Source organism: Zootoca vivipara, chromosome 2 (genome assembly GCF_965207765.1).
Source record: "Zootoca vivipara chromosome 2, rZooViv2.hap1.1, whole genome shotgun sequence".
NCBI classification, from domain to species: Eukaryota; Metazoa; Chordata; class Lepidosauria; order Squamata; family Lacertidae; genus Zootoca; species Zootoca vivipara.
In genome coordinates, this window is record NC_142584.1 from 72,218,964 (window position 1) to 72,237,875 (window position 18,912).

Below are 18,912 nucleotides of genomic sequence, written 5' to 3' on the forward strand. Positions count from 1 at the left end.
CTTCCATCTCTTCTTCACTTGTCTCTCACTGCACGGACTCTTCCTCTTTCCCCTGCTTCACGGGTGGCACAGAACCCCTAAATCACTGGCCCTTTTGCCTGGATCATCCTCCTGCCCCCTGCCTCCTCTGCTCAACCTTAGTACCCTTGCCTGTCCCTGACAGCACATCCTTCGGAGATCCACGGCTGCATCGCACTTTGCATTGTCGTCTGGAAGTTCCTGTGGCTCTTATAATGCTTAGAATGCGTCTAAAATTTTCCAAGTGCTCTGCACATGTTAAAAGATAAGCCATTCCCTGCTCCATGGGCTCACAGACACAATTCAAAAGAGGGAAGCAAGCAAGCATTCAAGCAGTTGATGCATGAGGCCAGGCTGGTCTCCCCCTGGCCACAATGCTCTTCCTGGGAGGCAGGGGAGGTGGAGATTCCTATGTAACCTAAGAAGGCTTGGTTAAGACAGTGCCAGAAGAAATGAGCCCGGCGAAGGGAAGGCTGGAAGATGGAAGATGGAGCAAGCTTGTTTTCTGCTCCAGAGGGTAACACCCAGAACAATGGAGTCAAATTATGAGAAAGGAGATTTCAACTAAACATCAGGAAAAACTTTCTGACCACAGCAGCTGTTTGACCATGGACCATACTACCTTGGAATGCAGAGGACTCTCACAATAAATGCAGATGTGAGAAAATAAAAATAAAAAACCGGGACAAAATGGGGATGAAACAATTTTGGGATGAACCCTGGGTACATGAATGAGCAGACTGTAACAAATGCTGGAGAAACCGACAGATACATGAAACTGAATGCTGGAAAAGGAAAGTCCTCGTTGGAAGCCACAGGAGGCGAGGGAGCTCTTGTGTCCAGATCCCGCTTGTGAGTTTCTTATAGGCATCTAGTTGGCCACTGGCCTGATCCAGCAGGCTCTTCTTACATACTTATCTGTTTCGTGGCACTCAACATCAGCAAAAAATGTGACATCCGTATCATTTCCCAGCCTCCTTCAACACACCACACTCCTTACAGTTTTCTCCTCTCTCCTTCATATTTTTCTTTTTTTAGAAAAGCTTCTATAAATCCATAGCTTGAGCCAATGTCTGCTTTTTTGGTAGGGAACAGAGTATTCTTTTGCTGGCAATGCTACATGCTAAGGGAACTGGGGAGGAGGTGACATCAACTTAACCTTTCTTCTGAGCTAGGCGAACAAGCCAAGGCAATACAAGTGGGACCTTTGCAGAAAAGCTTGCGCAGCTGCAGAGCACAGACCTTTTCCTGGCCCCTCGGTATGAGGAGCTAGTTATTTGGCCTGCAAGGAAAGAAGCAAAGGCCAACAATAGGAAGGTTTATAATATGTCCCAGTCTCTCTGCTGGGAACCCCCCCCCCAAAAAAAATCCCTTTTGAAAATGTGCTTGCTTTTTATTCTCCTCTGATCCTCATCACCCCCTGGGCAGCAGGGTTACCAAGCACTTCATTAAATCTTTCTCCATGTGCCCATCTCCAAAAGAACCCAGGAAAAGATAAAGCCGAGCAATAGAATGAAAACCTTTATCTGATTCTTATTGGTGGGCATCTCAATTAGATGCCTTGCTTGCATCTGAATGCCAGGTAAAAAACCCATCACCCAGAACAAAAGAGTTCCTCCCTTAAGCATGAATAATAACCAGAGATGAAAACCAGTCATTTGCGTGGAGCAGGAATTTCCCCCCCCTTTCTATTGAAAGGACAAGACTGGGATGCATTCACTGGGGGTTTCAGTCCATCTCCATTGCGCTACTGCTAGCAGGGCTGGACTTTGGTACTATGGCGCCCTAGACGAGCCCAAAATTTGGCACAACCCTCCAGCCCTTGCTCCATGCCAAAGACTTTCTGAGGTTCCAGGGGACCATTTGCTATGTGTGCTATCATTCATAAAAAGAGAGCCAAGTATCAACAACATGATTATGTTGTACCCTTTGCCACAGGAGCCTCTTTCGTTGAGTTAGCTTCTCTGCAATACCAGCTGCTCTAAAACCCCTATCTATGAAAGAGATCTGGGACCTCTAATGATGTGCGATCTTCATAGCTCAAAAAATATTGGCAACATGGCTATCTCTGGGTTTGGATTAACTGGCTGGCTTATGTTGCCTAGCATATTATTGTTGGAGAGCATTAGCTAGAATGGTTATAAAGGAGGGCACTTCACCATACCACAATCCCACTAACATTATGGAGAGAGCTTTTTATGCATGTGTCATAGCTTGATATAGTACAATATTACCAGAAAGTTTTCTGTTGTTGGGTTTTAAAGAACCTCTTCCTAATAATTTGTTTTGGCCATTTAAGAGCACTGATTCATTGCTGTTTTTGTTTTGTTTTTTAATCTGGCTTTTTAAATGCTGGGATGTGCTTGGCAAGTCAACAGTAATGGAAAACCCTTTGTATCGTGAAATCTGGAGATTACTTGCCACTAGATGTTTCCGAAGGAAATTCAAATGTTGGATTCTTTCCCCTGCTGTCTTCTCCTAAAGCTGAATGAAATGCTGAGCGAGGCAACTAGTGATTTCTTTGCATGCTTGGATCGGGTATATTTCTCTCTCCAATTGTCTCCTGTCCTCAAAGCATCTCATTATCTGTCCACATGAGAGATTATGTATGAGAATAAATACTGCAGCAATGTGGGGGTTGAATTCAAGTGGCAAGTTTGGGTTTCCCACCATAAAATAAAATTACCGATTGCAGAAATAAGCAGGTTCATTTGCATCGCTTAAAAGTATTTCATCCACACAGATTGTTGAATGCTATCCTGCACATTTTCCAAAATTATAACAGACCTACTAAGTATTTGAACAAACCAATTGTCTGTAACAAGCACAAATGAGAAGTTTTTATAGAGTCTTGGAAGAGCAGCTCCTGGTTGGTGTAGCTGGACCAGGGGTCTGATTTCCTATCAGAACTCTCCTGTGTGCCTAGCTCAAAATTGGAGATTTGATAACCTTAGCAGGGGCATAGGAAAGGGGGGGCGGTCCGCCCCAGGTGCCATCATGGGTGTGTGTGACAAATTATCAAGGAACAATTACTGCCCTACTAGGGCGGTTCATAAAAAAACTTTTTTTTTTAATGCCGGCTCCAAAGGTCTTATCTTACTACACTAGGGATTATATAGCTACATATGAAATTTCATGCATATCAGTTAATATCTTCACCCGACTCCACGAAAATAGCTGTTTACTTGGCTGTTTTCCTGTGTCGTGAAGGCTGAAATTTCAACAAAGCACGTGCCTCTGCTAGACTCTTTTTGGGCACCTGCTAAAAGCATTCTTCTTTAGGCAAGCATACCTAGATGCTTAGGAAGTTGAAGTAATTTTAATCTTAATATTTTAGCTTTTGTATGTTTTAAAGTAGGATTGTTAATTTTCCTTGATTTTACTGCTGTGGTGTTTTTTTGTTTTTTGTTTTGGTAAACCACTTTGCAGGTTTTTTAAAATAAAATTTATTAAATAAATAAACAATGAATATAAATAAAATAACACAAGCCAAAACACAATCCATCCTGTAGATTTAAGTATCTGTCCATAGTCGCCTACTTGTTATCAGAGGCTCAGAATCCACATTCCTTTGTAAGAAAATATGAAAGAACATAAAACCATTTTTGCAGGCAATAAATAAATAAATAAATAAATGTGTGTTTGGGGGGGGTGACAAGAAATTTTCCGCACTGGGTACCACTTGACCTTCCTACGCTTCTGAACCTTAGAAGTTCTGCTTTCCCATTTATTTCAAATGAAAATATAAGCCACTTGACTGATGGGTTCACTGCAATGGTAGAATGCTTTGCTACATTTTTAGGGATGAGATGCAAAGAGCTTCTTGGGCAACACCCATAATACTTTTGTACATACACCAAATGCCTCTTTTTTCCCTTTCCAGTCAAATATGGATAGGAGAAGGCTATTATGTTCATATTCTGCTTGTGGGCTTCACACAGGGATCTGGAAAATCACTATGAGAATAGAACGCTGGATTAAATTGATCTTTTGTCTGATCCAGTAGGACTGGATTGTCTTCTCGTGGACTAAAGCAGGAAGACTCCGGTTGCAAGATGGAAGGTAAGAGAGCCCAAAGTATGTAAAAGCTTCTTGCAAAGTATTTTGGATCCTAGCCTAACTCAGAAAGGAAAATCTGGGTTTGTGTCCAAGAAAAACAGAAAATTACACCACAAATGTATTTTTAATATCACTTTTTTTGGCAAAACCACAAGCTTTAATTTGCTATTTGCTTTACTCAAGAGCTATTCAACATGTATCTTCAAAAACATCATTTCATGATGATACGTTTGGTTTGGATGATGTAGAACGTGGTGCCATACAATTTATCAAAAGCACCCATTCACTCCAACGGAAATGGCCACCAGCTATTTATCAGTTTCAAAGCACTGCTAGGTTTTAGGCTCTTCTTCATAAATATCATATTTGTCTGATATTTTTTAAAAAATGGTGACTGATTTTTCTTCCTCTTGCTTTAAAGTTCGATTGTGGTTCTTCGTATTTTGTGCTACTGCAGTTTATTGTTTTAGTTTTGTATTTTGCTTTCATGATGCTTAAATGGTCTCCATTTTAAATTTTAAGCCTCTTTGGGGGACATTTTCAAGTGAAAATATTAGATGAGAAGTCTTCCAGATAAATACCATTCCATACCACTCCAGTGAGGTTTAAGGGGCAACACTGTCACTACCTGACTTTGGTTTTATTTTGGGTGAAAGAATATCACCACCACCACCACGGCTGTACTTGTCTGCTGCCTTTCCATAGTTATAACCATGCTCAAGGTGGCTTACAACATGAAAAGATTTACATAATGATGAAAGTAGTCATAAACAAAGAAAAGTCATCAAAAAGTACACATCAGTCTGATAGGCACGAATGGCATAATTTGTATTTAACGGGCTTCAGAATGAGAATATGTTTTGTGTAGCCTCGGATGATGCATAATTCCTTTTAATAGTGAACCTTGGGGTGGTTCTGTGGCATTCATTCTGTAGACCAAACAGGCACCCATAGCTGCCAAGTCTCCCGTATTCTCCGGGAAACCCCCGTTTTTCCGGCTGTCCCCAGCCAAAAAAAATGGATTTTTTTGTTTTTTCCTGGTTTATTCTGGTGTGGCGGCCATTTTGGAACTGGGCGGAGCATGCTCAGAAGCAACTTTTGATGCTGCTTTGCCCAGTTCCAAAATGGCTGCAGCGCGACTTCTGGTGCAGCAGCCATTTTGGAACAGGGCAGAGCAGCATCAAAAGTCGCTTCTGAGCATGCTCCGCCCAGTTCCAAAATGGCGGCAGCGCTACTTCCCGTCTGCTACTTCCAGTCCAGTCCCTTATTTCTCAGGCCAGAACTTGGCAGGTATGCAGGCACCATCCTTGGAAAAGGGAAGTATAAGCATGCTTGTGAGAACCCCGCCACTTGCCAAAGTAGAAAAATACTTGGTAAAATAGATTCTCATGTGCAGGGCAGAGATCAAATCCACAAGTGTGGTGCCACTCAGTCAAACTATCTTGTCAGAGCATGAGCCAGTTGCAGACTGTAGACAGGGGTGGGTGGGTTTGTGCTGAGCTGATGGAGTAGGAGAGAGGAAGGAAGAGATAGGAAGAGATAGAGGAGAGGGAGTTCAAAAGCGTTTTAGGAGTCTTAGCTTGAACAAATTTGTATATTCCAACATATCTTTATTATCACTGTGTAAATCAGGGTGTTGGCCTCTTTTTGTTGATAAGCCCAAAGCATTTAAAATGATCACCTTCCATTTTCCAAAAGTGCATCAAGCTTCTTTGTTACTCATCCCTTGTATGATGGAAGTTGGGTAGAGTAATGACTTGGAGGAATCGCTAAGCAATTATTTAAAAGATCTGTGAGCTAATTATCTTCTTAGAATGTCCCAGACTGTGTGTCTGTTGAAGGAACCTTTAATTAATTGCAACCCATTGAAACTAGGAATGACTCTTCTGCATACAGGATCACTTCTAGCTTCTGAAGACAGTCTGTCCTCTCTGTCCTCCTCTTGGGAGAAAGCATCTCAATAAATTAACTCAGTGATACAACTTCATTAAATTTCCCTTCTGTAGTAAGCCAGTCTGTAGCAGCATCTGAGCGGCACAAGGAGCCTGGGATGGACTGGCTACCCAGCACCCCTCCTGTCCTTGACGAAAACCACCAGTTTCATTACACGGCCCAGGAGAACATTTATGGAAGCCAAGCATCAACAAGACTGAACTGGAGAGATACCGGTAGGAAGAGGTCCTTTGTGACCACAGTACAATTGTTGGTATTTGTCCTGAGTAATCCGCACTAATGCTTTTGAATTATGGTGCTGGAGGAGACTCTTGAGAGTCCCATGGACTGCAAGAAGATCAAACCTCTCCATTCTGAAGGAAATCAGCCCCGAGTGCTCACTGGAAGGACAGATCCTGAAGCTGAGGCTCCAATACTTTGGCCACCTCATGAGAAGAGAATACTCCCTGGAAAAGACCCTGATGTTGGGAAAAATTGAGGGCACAAGGAGAAGGGGAACGACAGAGGACGAGATGGTTGGACAGTGTTCTCGAAGCTACAAACATGAGTTTGACCAAACTGCGGGAGGCAGTGGAAGACAGGAGTGCCTGGTGTGCTCTGGTCCATGGGGTCACGGAGAGTCGGACACGACTAAACGACTAAACAACAACAATCTGCACTAAGGTGAAAAACAATGCAACAAATGATTGCCCCACCCCCTCCATAAAGAAGTCACAAGAGTGTTGTCTGAATAATCACTTTTGGAAAGAGTGGGTGTTAATGGGAGGGTTTTGGTCTCCCCCTGAGTATAGACCTGAGGTTTCAACAAATGCAAAGCCTCACTTTTACATGTATGATTCCTCCCAGCCAGGCTCAGTAGCCAATTCCTATTTGCACTAACAGACTTCATATGAATCATAAATGCTGTTGCTCCAAAAAAAAAAACAACCCTTGGCAGTGTACCATTGGCTCATGAAGCAGACACAGAATGGCCATATGATACTGGAATTTTTAATTTTAATTTTGAAAAGGGGAGACTGATGCCATTATTTGCCCTGTGATACTGATGCCAGGCCTAAGGTTAAACATTTCTGCCAACCTTTCTCTGGTGTCCTGCATAAAATGATTCTGAAGGTGCTACTTGACCTTGGAATTTGCATTCAAGAAACTTTCACCCCAGACAGATGAGATCTGTCTAGCCTACAGAAAATTACTCTAAATTGTTGCTATTATGCTAGCGAGGCTTGAAATACTTTTGACCTGAGTGAATTGCTTGCTGAATGGCAACGACCAAAGATGGGAGCGGGAGGCAGGGGCACAGGGAGGAAGCAAAAAACACCTGACTTTGAACACACCTGGCCTAATGCAGTATGATTGAATTCTCATTTAGAGATAATATCTCTAGATTTGAAAGGTTTCATAGCCTGGCTATCTTTTGAGACTAATCTTCTTTGCTGGTGAACACGCTTCAGTCCTGTTGCACAACACATTGGAATATGTATTATTAACTGCAGGCCAATAATAATGCATTGGTGCCTCAAAAAGAAAGTACAGAGGCTTTTTGTGTGGTGCACATGTGCCAACTGGTGAGCAGCTCTAATTACCCAAAGTGAGAGTGAATAAAAGGCAACCATTTTGCAAAAGCTAACTGAATTTGAGTACCCAAATGCTTGTCTCACAACAGGCCCAACTAACACAGAGAGAAATTCTGCACATGTTTTCTCACAAGGAAAACTTAATTGTGTTCCATCTGCAATGGTGCTTGCCCCCAGATAACTGTGCATAAGATGGCAGCTACATGAATGATGAAATTCCTTGATTCTATTTGTTTTACTTTGCATTCAGTCCCCCCTCCGTTTATTTACTGAAATCCATCCAAAGAACTTTATGTTGGGGTGTGTCATGCATGCAAATGTAATAAATGTCTTCGCACTTTATGAGTCGCAGCTAAAAGTGTGAATACATTTCACTAAAAAGCAACACGTTCAGGAGACATAAATGGCATGTCACATTATCCATGCCCACAAGGCTTGATGTTGTGGTCATCATGAGAGGTACATTTAGGTACACACCTACCCACTCTATTAAACCACCTAGTTTGCAATAAGTTGTTTTATATGTGTGCACTCATATTGATCATAAGGCATCATTGATGCATAGAGCCAAATTTCACTGTGAAGGGCAACCCAGATCCTTTGTCAAAGGTGGCTCCTGTTCTTGCAGAATTCCTTGTCGTTTTCACTCTGTAGTCCTTCAGTAGAATTGAAGTCCATGGAACTTGTTTGCAGCCTATTGTAATTCTGTCTAAAGTATTAGAAACCATGTAGGATCTTGCTGCACTGTTACTTTAGTTACCACACTACAATATTTGCAGGAATGAAGCTCTATCACTGTCTTCAGTCCTCCATCACTTTGATCTACTACTCCTTATCTAGTTCCTTGCTGTATACAAAGCTACTTAATGTAACATTATAACAGCTGATAAAAGAGCTTTTAGTTGATTGATCACCTGCCTTTTGTTTAAATAATTTTGCATACTACCAATGCATCAAAATTCTGCCTTTTTGTGACATTGCAGAATAATAAGCCAAATTACCACTTAAAAAGTGGAAGCTATCACTCACTGCCCGATGGAAAGGGCACCTTCAATTTCTTCTTCCATTTTTGGCCTGTTACAACTAACACAACTTCAGTCACAGCCCTGCCAATTAAAATTGCCCTGATTATTTCTCTTAACTTTCAGTCAATCAGTCTACAGATTAAACCAATTCACTACCTGTTATAGGTCTTCGATGCAGTTTTGCAAAACGGAAGATATAGAACCCATTCTGGTCCTAATAGCGCAATCCTATACATGTCTACTCAGAAGTATGCCCCGTTGAGTTAAAATGGGGTCAGTCCCAGGTAAGTGTGTACAGGATTCCCCCTTGATTTCTTATTTATGAGAAACTGCAATCCAGTAGCAATGGGAATAAAAAAGGAAAACCTCCAATGGTCAAGCTAAAGACATGGGCATGTAGCAGCAACAAAGCATAATAATAATAATAATAATAATAATAATAATAATAATAATTTATTATTTATACCCCGCCCATCTGGCCGGGTTCCCCCAGCCACTCTGGGCGGCTTCCAACAAAACACTAAAATACAGAAATCCATTAAGCACTTGATGAACCTGGAGATCACGGAACTTCTATTATTGTTGTTTGTCTTATTATCTTATGAAAAAACATGCTCTGCTGGAAGGATAAGACCATAAGAATGAGAAATGGGACCCCATCTGATTCTTAACAGTGTTGGTGAGATATAGGACCACTGCTGAAGGGTTAACGGTATAGGTAAGAGCTTGGATTACTGAGAAAAATTACTAAGGGGGCAAGGTTCAAACAAAAGATGATTCATTTGTCACATATGCATCAGGTCATTGGTTTTATGTTTTCAGCCTTTAGGCAAGAGACAGCATCAAGTAGCATTTAATTTTAGTTCTTCAGCTTTTTTTTTATCCCTTCAGTGGGTAGACTCAAGCAATAAATAACATCCGTTTTTGACAGTCACTGAATATCAGTGAACTTCAGAGGCTTGTAGCAGATAAGCCTCATGACAAGCATTTGGAAACCTAGTAGAACATCAGTGTACTTTGGGCAAGTATAACTGCTTTCATTCAGAATGAAAGAAGAAGCCCAGACTGGTTTTCCTGAAGCCTTCTAACCATGAACACATGGAAGCTGTGGCCCATAGCTGCTTCACATCTACAGCAGGCGTAGCCACCAGAGGTAGCCAACATCTTAAGATGTTTTGGACTACAACTCCCATCAACCCATCATGGCCAATGGTCAGGGATGATGGGAGTTGCAACCCATAACATCTGGAGGGAAGCACATTGGCTGTCCCTGATATGTACTGTGCTTCTGCCTCCCCCTTGGATGTGATTGGCAAGTGTTCCAAAGTTTAGGACATCCTTCTTCTGCACCACCAGCATTTTCCTTCCCTGAGCTATCAAAGAAGAGCAAAAACCTCACGCGTATGTCCATTGCCAGACTCGGTGCAATTTTTCTAGAAAAGGAGGTGCTAGAACTTACCATGGACGCCTCTCTTGTTCTCTCAGACTGGCAATGGCACCTGCCCAAGAGGTGCTGGAACTGAGTTCTGGTGAGTTCTGGCTGGGGGAAAAAAAGCTCTGGCCAGACTGGGAAAATACAGGTGGGAAAATCAAATATGCAAATGTACCTCCACATTCTCCTTTTTTTAATGCAAAGGATTCAAATGTTCAATCTCCCTTCTCTTTCGATATGAAATGGAATTGCTGAGCAACAAGTTGACTGTGTGTGGTTCCTGCTCTTTTAGCTTTGAGTCACAGACCCTCCAAGTGGCCCTATTTTCCAGGGACATCTCTGACTTAGAGAAGCTGTCTCAGTTTCTGATTTGATGTCCCACTTTTCCGTAGGATGTCTTATTTTCATTGGAGAAATGTTGGAGGGTATGGAGTCATCCGACACCCGAGCCGTCTGAAGGCAATCCTGAATAGGGAAGGTTTTTTTTTTTAAAAAAAAATGCTTAATATTTTATTATGTTTTTATATATGTTAGAAGCTGCTCAGAGTGGCTGGGGCAACCCAGTAAGATGTGTGGGGTATAAATAGTAAAATTATCATTATGGAATGGGATGTCCCTATTTTCACCGGAGAAATGATAGAGGGTATGGAGTCAGATGATATACTATGGATGCTTGGAAAGATGTGTGCCACTCTTTTAAACATGTAGCCGCTTCCTTATTCACATAGGCCTGCATTAAGAATTTCCCACAAACTGATCCTGTCTTCCCAGCTGCACTGTATCCCAATCAGAGGCGGAGCTAGCTGCTCCAGCACCCAGAGCAGCGCACATGCTTTGCACCTGGGGGCGGGGCCAGGGGAGGGGCAAGTGTCCCAGGGGGCAAGCTGCCCATGGGGGCGGAGCAAGCTGCCCATGGCGGGCTGCTTCCTGGACGGGGGAGGGGAGGGAGACGCCGCCATCCCAGCAGCCTCCCTCCCTTCCTTCTTCTCTCTTCCTTTTGACAGCTCAGGGGAGTCTTTCCCCTCCCCCAGGAAGCATCCCAGGAGCAGGGGGAAATGGCGCACCGCCCGCCCCCAATTCCCAAGCCTCCCTCGAGCTGTCAAAATGAAGGCGGAAAGGGCGGAAGGCATAGCTGCCAAGTCTCCCGTTTTCCCTGGGAAATCCCCGTTTTTCCAGCTGTTCCTAGCTGAAAAAAACGGATTTTTTTGTTTCCCCCCGGTTTATTCTGGTGCGGTGGCCATTTTGGAACTGGGCGGAGCATGCTCAGAAGCGACTTTTGATGCTGCTCTGCCCAGTTCCAAAATAGCTGCAGTGCGACTTCTGGCGCGGCGGCTATTTTGGAACTGGGCAAAGCAGCATCAAAAGTTATTTCTGAGCATGCTCCGCCCAGTTCCAAAATGGCGGCAGCGCTACTTCCGGTCTGCTATTTCCGGCCCGGTCCCTTATTCCTCTGACAGCAACTTGGCAGGTATGGCGGAAGGCCACCAGCAAGGCAGCGCAGCTCCGCCCCTTCCCCTGATGGCTTGGAGTAGGCTTGGGAGTCGCATGCGTGCGCTGAATGTACCCCCTCAGTGATGACACCCGGGGCAAACCACCACCCCTTTCCTCTGCCCCTGATCCCAATGCCCATTTGACTGGAGATGTGAGGCCCCGGAGACAACAGGGAAATAAAATGCAGGCAAAGGAGAGAGAAGCTTCCTAACCCTCTTTTTGCCGGCACTCACAACTCTGCATCTAACAGAATCTGTGCTCTGGGGGGGACTCATCTGGCACCAAACAGCAACACAATCCTGACTGGATGCAATATTAGGTCGCTTGGAAACAAGGCGCTTGTCTGCTGTACTGTATCATTCTCCTGGAAGCAGAAGGGAACATATTTTCCTGGTTAAGGCAGGGGAGGCCTACCAGACACAGCCCTAACTATTCTCAGGACTCAAAGAAAAAGGCACCACCATCTTTGTTTGCCACACAAATGGCTTAAAATAAATGTTTGCTATTTTGCTGAACTAGTTTTTTAATTAACTGGGGAGCTTAATAGGCTTCGTTGTGTAGATGTGAAGGAGACTCTGTAATTAATTTATTACGAGAGTCAACAACAAATTGAATATGGGAGTTGCTTCTTGCCCCCTTGTTATGAAACGAGAGTGATCCCCTTTGGTGCATGCGTTGTTGATTAATTAACAAACAATATTGCCTAATTAATGTAGTGCACATTAATGCATGTTCAGAGTTAACAAGGGACACGTTGGGGTTTCTGCTTTGTTTTTGTTTTGCCTTTGCAGCATTAATAGCTCTCTTCCTCCACCCATTCTGCCGTAAGCACCACACATTGAAAGGGGTTTATTTCCCCTTGGTAGCTCTTCAGTTTTCACTTTCACTCAGAGCTCATTGCATACCCCCCAAAACTCTTAGCTTGTGTACACATTACTGTTTACTCTGGCTCTAGTGTGCTCCCACCACTGGTGTCGGAAGCTGAGTGCACATGACATGAGCCACATTCCATGTGTATCCAGTCATTTTTGCTATTTGATGTGTTTTCCTATCAAAGCAGCTTTCATCTGATTTGAAAAAATTAAGCCATGGTTCAGCTGAGGTGTGTACATTTGAAACCGCCCTTGCACATGTACACAAAGAGTTGAACTGTACACGTGTACAGGTAATTTTCAACAAATGTCTAGTTTGTGTACCTGTGCACACTCTTTCACACCAGCACACTGAGTGACACTTGTACAGTCAAACCTCGGCTCCCGAATGCCTCCATTTTGGAATGTTTCAGCTCACAAATGCCAAAAACCTGGAAGTAACTGCTCCGGTTTTTGAATGATTTTCAGAAGCTGAATGGCTTCCGGGGAGTTTTTTCTTCTTTTTTCTCCATTGACTTCGTCGACCGCTCTTTGATCCTTGGTTGTCGAACTTTTTAGAAGTCGAATGGTCTTCCAGAAAGGATTACTTTTGACAACCGAGGTACTTTAGTAAAGACAGTTTGTACCTATGTCTTGTGTAACGTGTGAACAAGCATTTCATTACACTGCAATGTAACACACCATCATAGTGGAACCATAAGATCAGGCTTCCTTTTTCATAAAGATATGAAAAAGGGACTGATATCAATAGATCAATCTATCTGGAGCTCACCTGATGAATCACACCAAACTTTGTTTTCGTTACAGGTCTGAAGGAAAGCGTAGAAACAGCACGTACCATACCAGCTTGACTTGGGAGAAGCGTGTTTGTGTTGTGAAAACTTCACATGTAAACTACTATTGCTGCATGAAACCTCAAATACGTTAATTGCTTTTGTTCTCATTTCCTTTCCCATCTCTTCAAGACACCCTGGTGCCATCCAACGCTTTCATCTTTCACTGCCGCCTGCCATGAATACGTTTATCTTCAGTTGTGTAACAGATGAATGGGAGTTAATGAACCTTCTCCCACATTGGCTCCTTGCTAAGGTTCCAAATTATCTGATTGGCTCCCTGAGTCTGTGTTAAGTGTTGCCACACCTGTACTCCAGGTGAGCTCTCTAAACTGGGAGCATCAGAACCCAAGGGCAGGGGAGGCGGAGCCCTTCACAAGTTTAAACAGGCAGCGGAACGAAACACGAAGCCACGCCAGCTATGATATCACCATGCCTCACCTTTTATGGCCTCCCCTATGCCTGTGTGGCTGAGTGAACACAGGAAGAAGGTGTGGCCATGTTTATACACAGTGAAAGGAAACACTATGTTCTGTAGAACTACGGAGGGAAACCAAGTCTATAACTATGAAAGTTGGCACAATCCTCTGTCATGAGGCAAAAGCTTGCCATTGATATATACCTGGAGTGAAGAACCTGGTGACGTAGGACTGCAACTCCCATCAGCCCCAAGAAGCATTGCTTTTGTCAGGCATGATGGGAATTGTAGTCCAGCAGCATCTGGACGGTTGCAGGTTCCCCACCCTGATGAATATGAATAGGTGTCCACAGAGTGGTTTGTGTTTTCCTTACTCATTTTAATCCTAAAGTACACATTTTCTATAATGTAATATTCAGAAGAAAACTACAAATGAATGGCCAGGATGCTCCATAAAGATGGATACAAAGCAACACACCTGTAGTCTGTTATATCAAAACTGTACCAGCATTTATAGTAGAATTTTCAAAATTGATCATACCGGTAGATACGACCTATCAGCTTTGATTGAAGCCTAGCTAAATATGGACCTGAATGCTGGACTATTACTTATTAAATTTGTATACCACCCTTCATCTGAAGATCACGGAGCGGCTCACAACCTATATCTTAACCTTTCTTCTCTTCTGCTCAAACACCGCAGGCCTGATAAGTGAATCTCACTTGTTCCAGCACTGAGTCTTAAGGGCTATGACCAAACTCGTTTCAGCAAATTATTTAGGCATGAATTTGCAGCAAGTCATCAGTTGGTCATGTCAACAGCAGGACACCCTCAAAAGATAGCTATATTCATTTTTTTTAATTACCTCACAACATCTGTCTTGGAGTGGTACAATTGGCTGCATGACTCAGTGGCGCTCATGCCGTCAAGGGAAGAGCCAGAATGACACCCACTTATGCTTTGCACATAGTTTTCCCATGGTGCAGCTTTCACATTTTAATTCCACACTGATGGGATTCTTGTATGACGGGGTGGGAGGGACATGGATCAGGCCTCCAGCCACTCTCCTGGCTATTGCCATTGTTCCTTATATGGGCAGGTTCCCAGGGCTGCTGTGCCCTACAGCTATAGGTGTGTAACAATTACTCCAATCTAGCCATGCATTGCCACTGTGTTCTGTATGGGACTAGCTCCTGACTTCTCACACCCTCCTTCCCTCCTAGCAGGGCAAAGGAGTGTGGGATGGTTCCGTTTGTGGAACAAAATGTGATACCATTCAAAACTTATATACAGTGGTACCTCGGGTTACAGACGCTTCAGGTCACAGATTCCGCTAACCCAGAAATAGTACCTCACGTTAAGAACTTTGCTTCAGGATGAGAATAGAAATTGCGCTGTGGTGGGGCGGCGGCAGCAGCGGGAGGCCCCATTAGCTAAAGTGGTATATCAGGTTAAGAACAGTTTCAGGTTAAGAACAGACCTCCGGAACGAATTAAGTTCTTAACCCAAGGTACTATTACAATAGTTTACTATTGTAAGGTACTATTACAACAGAATAGTTTACTATTACTAACAACCAGTCCAGGTGGTGGAATGGGAAGGGCACACCATCTTTGCCTTCACTTCTGGCAGCTGCTTCCACATCACAGACCCAGAAAACCAGGGGGGGGGTTGGAGGGGGGGTTACAGACCAATCTAGTGCTTCTTGTTGTTGTTGTTGTTGTTTGTTGTTGTTGTTTAGTCGTTTAGTTGTATCTGACTCTTCGTGACCCCATGGACCATAGCACGCCAGGCACTCCTGTCTTGCACTGCCTCCCGCAGTTTGGTCAAACTCATGTTCGTAGCTTCGAGAACACTGTTCAACCATCTTGTCCTCTGTCGTCCCCTTCTCCTAGTGCCCTCAATCTTTCCCAACATCAGGGTCTTTTCCAAGGATTCTTCTCTTCTCATGAGGTGGCCAAAGTATTGGAGCCTCAGCTTCACGATCTGTCCTTCCAGGGAGCACTCAGGGCTGATTTCCTTCAGAATGGATAGGTTTGATCTTCTTGCAGTCCATGGGACTCTCAAGAGTCTCCTCCAGCACCATAATTCAAAAGCATCAATTCTTCGGCGATCAGCCTTCTTTATGGTCCAGCTCTCACTTCCATACATCACTACTGGGAAAACCATAGCTTTAACTATACGGACCTTTGTAGGCAAGGTGATGTCTCTGCTTTTCAAGATGCTGTCTAGGTTTGTCATTGCTTTTCTCCCAAGAAGCAGGCGTCTTTTAATTTTGTGACTGCTGTCACCATCTGCAGTGATCAAGGAGCCCAAGAAAGTAAAATCTCTCACTGCCTCCATTTCTTCCCCTTCTATTTGCCAGGAGGTGATGGGACCAGTGGCCATGATCTTGGTTTTTTTGATGTTGAGCTTCAGACCATATTTTGCGCTCTCCTCTTTCACCCTCATTAAAAGGTTCTTTAATTCCTCTTCACTTTCTGCCATCAAGGTTGTGTCATCTGCATATCTGAGGTAATCTAGTGCTAACAACCCTCTTTGCCCATGTTGAGAGAACAATCGCTTCAGCAGTGTCTCTAGACCATGCAGATCAGTTTGAGTCAGAAGTCGGGGAAAGCACCGTCAAACAAGGGCGTAGCCAGGATCAAAACTAGGGGGGGGGCAAGCCATGATCATTCAGGGGCGGGGCCACAAAGTGGGAACGTGGGCGGGGCTACAGGGCCAGCTGGCCTGACGACATCGTGGTGGCGGCAGCAGCGGCAGCGGCCACCTTGTGCTTCTGGGGCTGGCAACGGCGGCGGCTACCCTGCTTGGCTGGAGAGGACGGGAGGGTCGGGCAGGCAAGAGGGGGTGACAGGGTGGGCGAGGGCAAGGCAAGGCACGGCCGCAGTCACGACGGCTCCGAGGCGTTGCTGCATATCAGCATAATATTTCAACCATGTTGTGGGTTCAAGCCCCACCTTAGGAAAAAATTCCTGCATTGCAGGGGGTTGGACTAGATGACCCTTGTGGTCCCTTCCGACTACAATTCTATGATTCTATTGATATATTGCCATAGCATATGCATCATTCTGCTTTCTTGAATTGTCCTACTCCTAGGCATAGCAGCCAACGCCTAGAGGCCTAGGTGCCTCCCCCCCCCAAATACTAGTAAATACCGTATGTGAAAGAGTCATCCCCCCATGTTGATGGGCTTTCTATGTGGGGCTTATCTGCCCCCCCGATATTTTATTAAGAATGGAAGAGGGAGGGAAGGAAGGAAGAAATAGAGAGAGGGATAACTCATATTTGTGGGTGCCTCTGGGTGACGCTGTGATGCTGGAACTCTGCAGCAAGAGGACGGGAGGGTCGGGTAGGCGAGAGGGGGTGGCAGGGCGGGTGAGGGCGAGGGAAGGCACGGCCGCAGTCACGACAGCTCCGAGGCGTTGCTGCATATCAGCATAATATTTCAACCATGTTGTGGGTTCAAGCCCCACCTTGGGGGGAAAATCCTGCATTGCAGGGGGTTGGACTAGATGACCCTTGTGGTCCCTTCCGACTACAATTCTATGATTCCATTGATATATTACCATAGCATATGCATCATTCTGCTTTCTTGAATTGTCCTACTCCTAGGCATAGCAGCCAAATCCTAGAGGCCTAGGTGCCTCTCCCCCCCCCAATTACTGGTAAATACCGTATTTGAAAGAGTCACACCCCCCCCCATTTTGATGGGCTTTCTATGTGGGGCTTATCTGCCCCCCCCCCAGTATTTTATTAAGGATGGAAGAGGGAGGGAAGGAAGGAATAATAGAGAGAGGGATACCTCATATTTGTGGGTGCCTCTGGGTGATGCTGTGAAGCTGGAACTCTGCAGCAAGAGGATGGGAGGGTCGGGCAGGGGAGAGGGGGTGGCAGGGCAGGCGAGGGCGAGGCAAGACAGGGCCGCAGTCTCGATGGCTCCGAGGCGTTGCTGCATATCAGCATAATATTTCAACCATGTTGTGGGTTCAAGCCCCACATTGGGGAAAAATTCCTGCATTGCAGGGGGTTGGACTAGATGACCCTTGTGGTCCCTTCCGACTACAATTCCATGATTCTATTGATATATTACCATAGCATATGCATGATTCTGCTTTCTTGAATTGTCCTAGGCATAGCAGCCAACTCCTAGAGGCCTAGGTGCCTCCCCCCCCCAAAAGAAATTACTGGTAAATACTGTATTTTAAAGAGTCCTCCCCCCCCCATGTTGATGGGCTTTCTATATGGGGCTTATCTGCCCCCCCCCAGTATTTTATTGAGGATGGAAGAGGGAGGAAAGGAAGGAAGAAATAGAGAGAGGGATAACTCACATTTGTGGGTGCCTCTGGGTGACGCTGTGATGTACAGGAGCCTTGTAAGCAGCTTTCTCTCTGCTTGATTTACAGCAGGCACGTCCAACAGGTAGATTGTGATCTACCAGTAGATCACTGGATGTCTGTGGTAGATCACTGCTACCCCTAAAAAAAGCTCACCCAAATTTTTCCTCCTCCCTAAAAAAAGCTGAACTATGACCTGAAGCCCTAAACAAAAATGGGCCTCCCTCTCTCCTAAAAGAAGCTCAACAAGTTTGACCTAAACCCCCCAAAACAGGGCTTCCCTTCCTTAAAAAAACTCAACAGCTTTGACCTGAACCCTCCAAAAGGGGGTAGATCACTCCCAGTTTTTAACTCTGTGAGTAGATCAGAGTCTCTTGGGAGGTGGCCACCCCTGATTTACAGTATACAGATGCAGGAGGAGGGGCAGACTGGAACACCAATGCTTTTTATAAACATCACTGTGTCTATCAAAGCTACAGCCCCCCCTTCTTATTCACTTCCTTTTAGCCTTGCAGGGCCACCTTAGTCAAATTGAATCCTCTGCACCCTCATTAAATCGCCAATAGAACTGTTAATGCGATCCCTGAATGCCCATTAACAACTCCCACTGAATAACAATAGGGTGAATAGGGTGGACCTTGCCTGAAGGGATATTCTGCTCCATTGTCTTAACTGCTTAAGTACTGGTAGCCACTTTGCTTTATTTATTTGATGTGTTTTTGTTACAGCTGTGTTCCCGCCCCCAGCAAGTGGAGAGCTGCTCTTGCTAAAGCAAAGCCCTTTCCACTTCAGTTTTTGGAGGGGCAAAGTATTGGTTATGGTCTGTAAAATACAATAATTTTTTGCTTCTAGGGGGGGGCAGCTGCCCCCTCCTGCCCCCCCTGTCTACACCCATGCCG

General features: G+C 44.5%; 1 long non-coding RNA gene across 1 annotated transcript; it reads left to right on the forward strand.

The window, feature by feature from the left end:
- Positions 1-3,971: 3,971 nt before the first annotated feature.
- On the forward strand, positions 3,972-14,175 carry LOC148686913 (uncharacterized). Its single transcript, XR_015948587.1, has 3 exons — positions 3,972-4,080; positions 8,795-8,913; positions 13,232-14,175. It is a non-coding gene; the product is annotated as an uncharacterized LOC148686913 (long non-coding RNA).
- Positions 14,176-18,912: the final 4,737 nt, after the last annotated feature.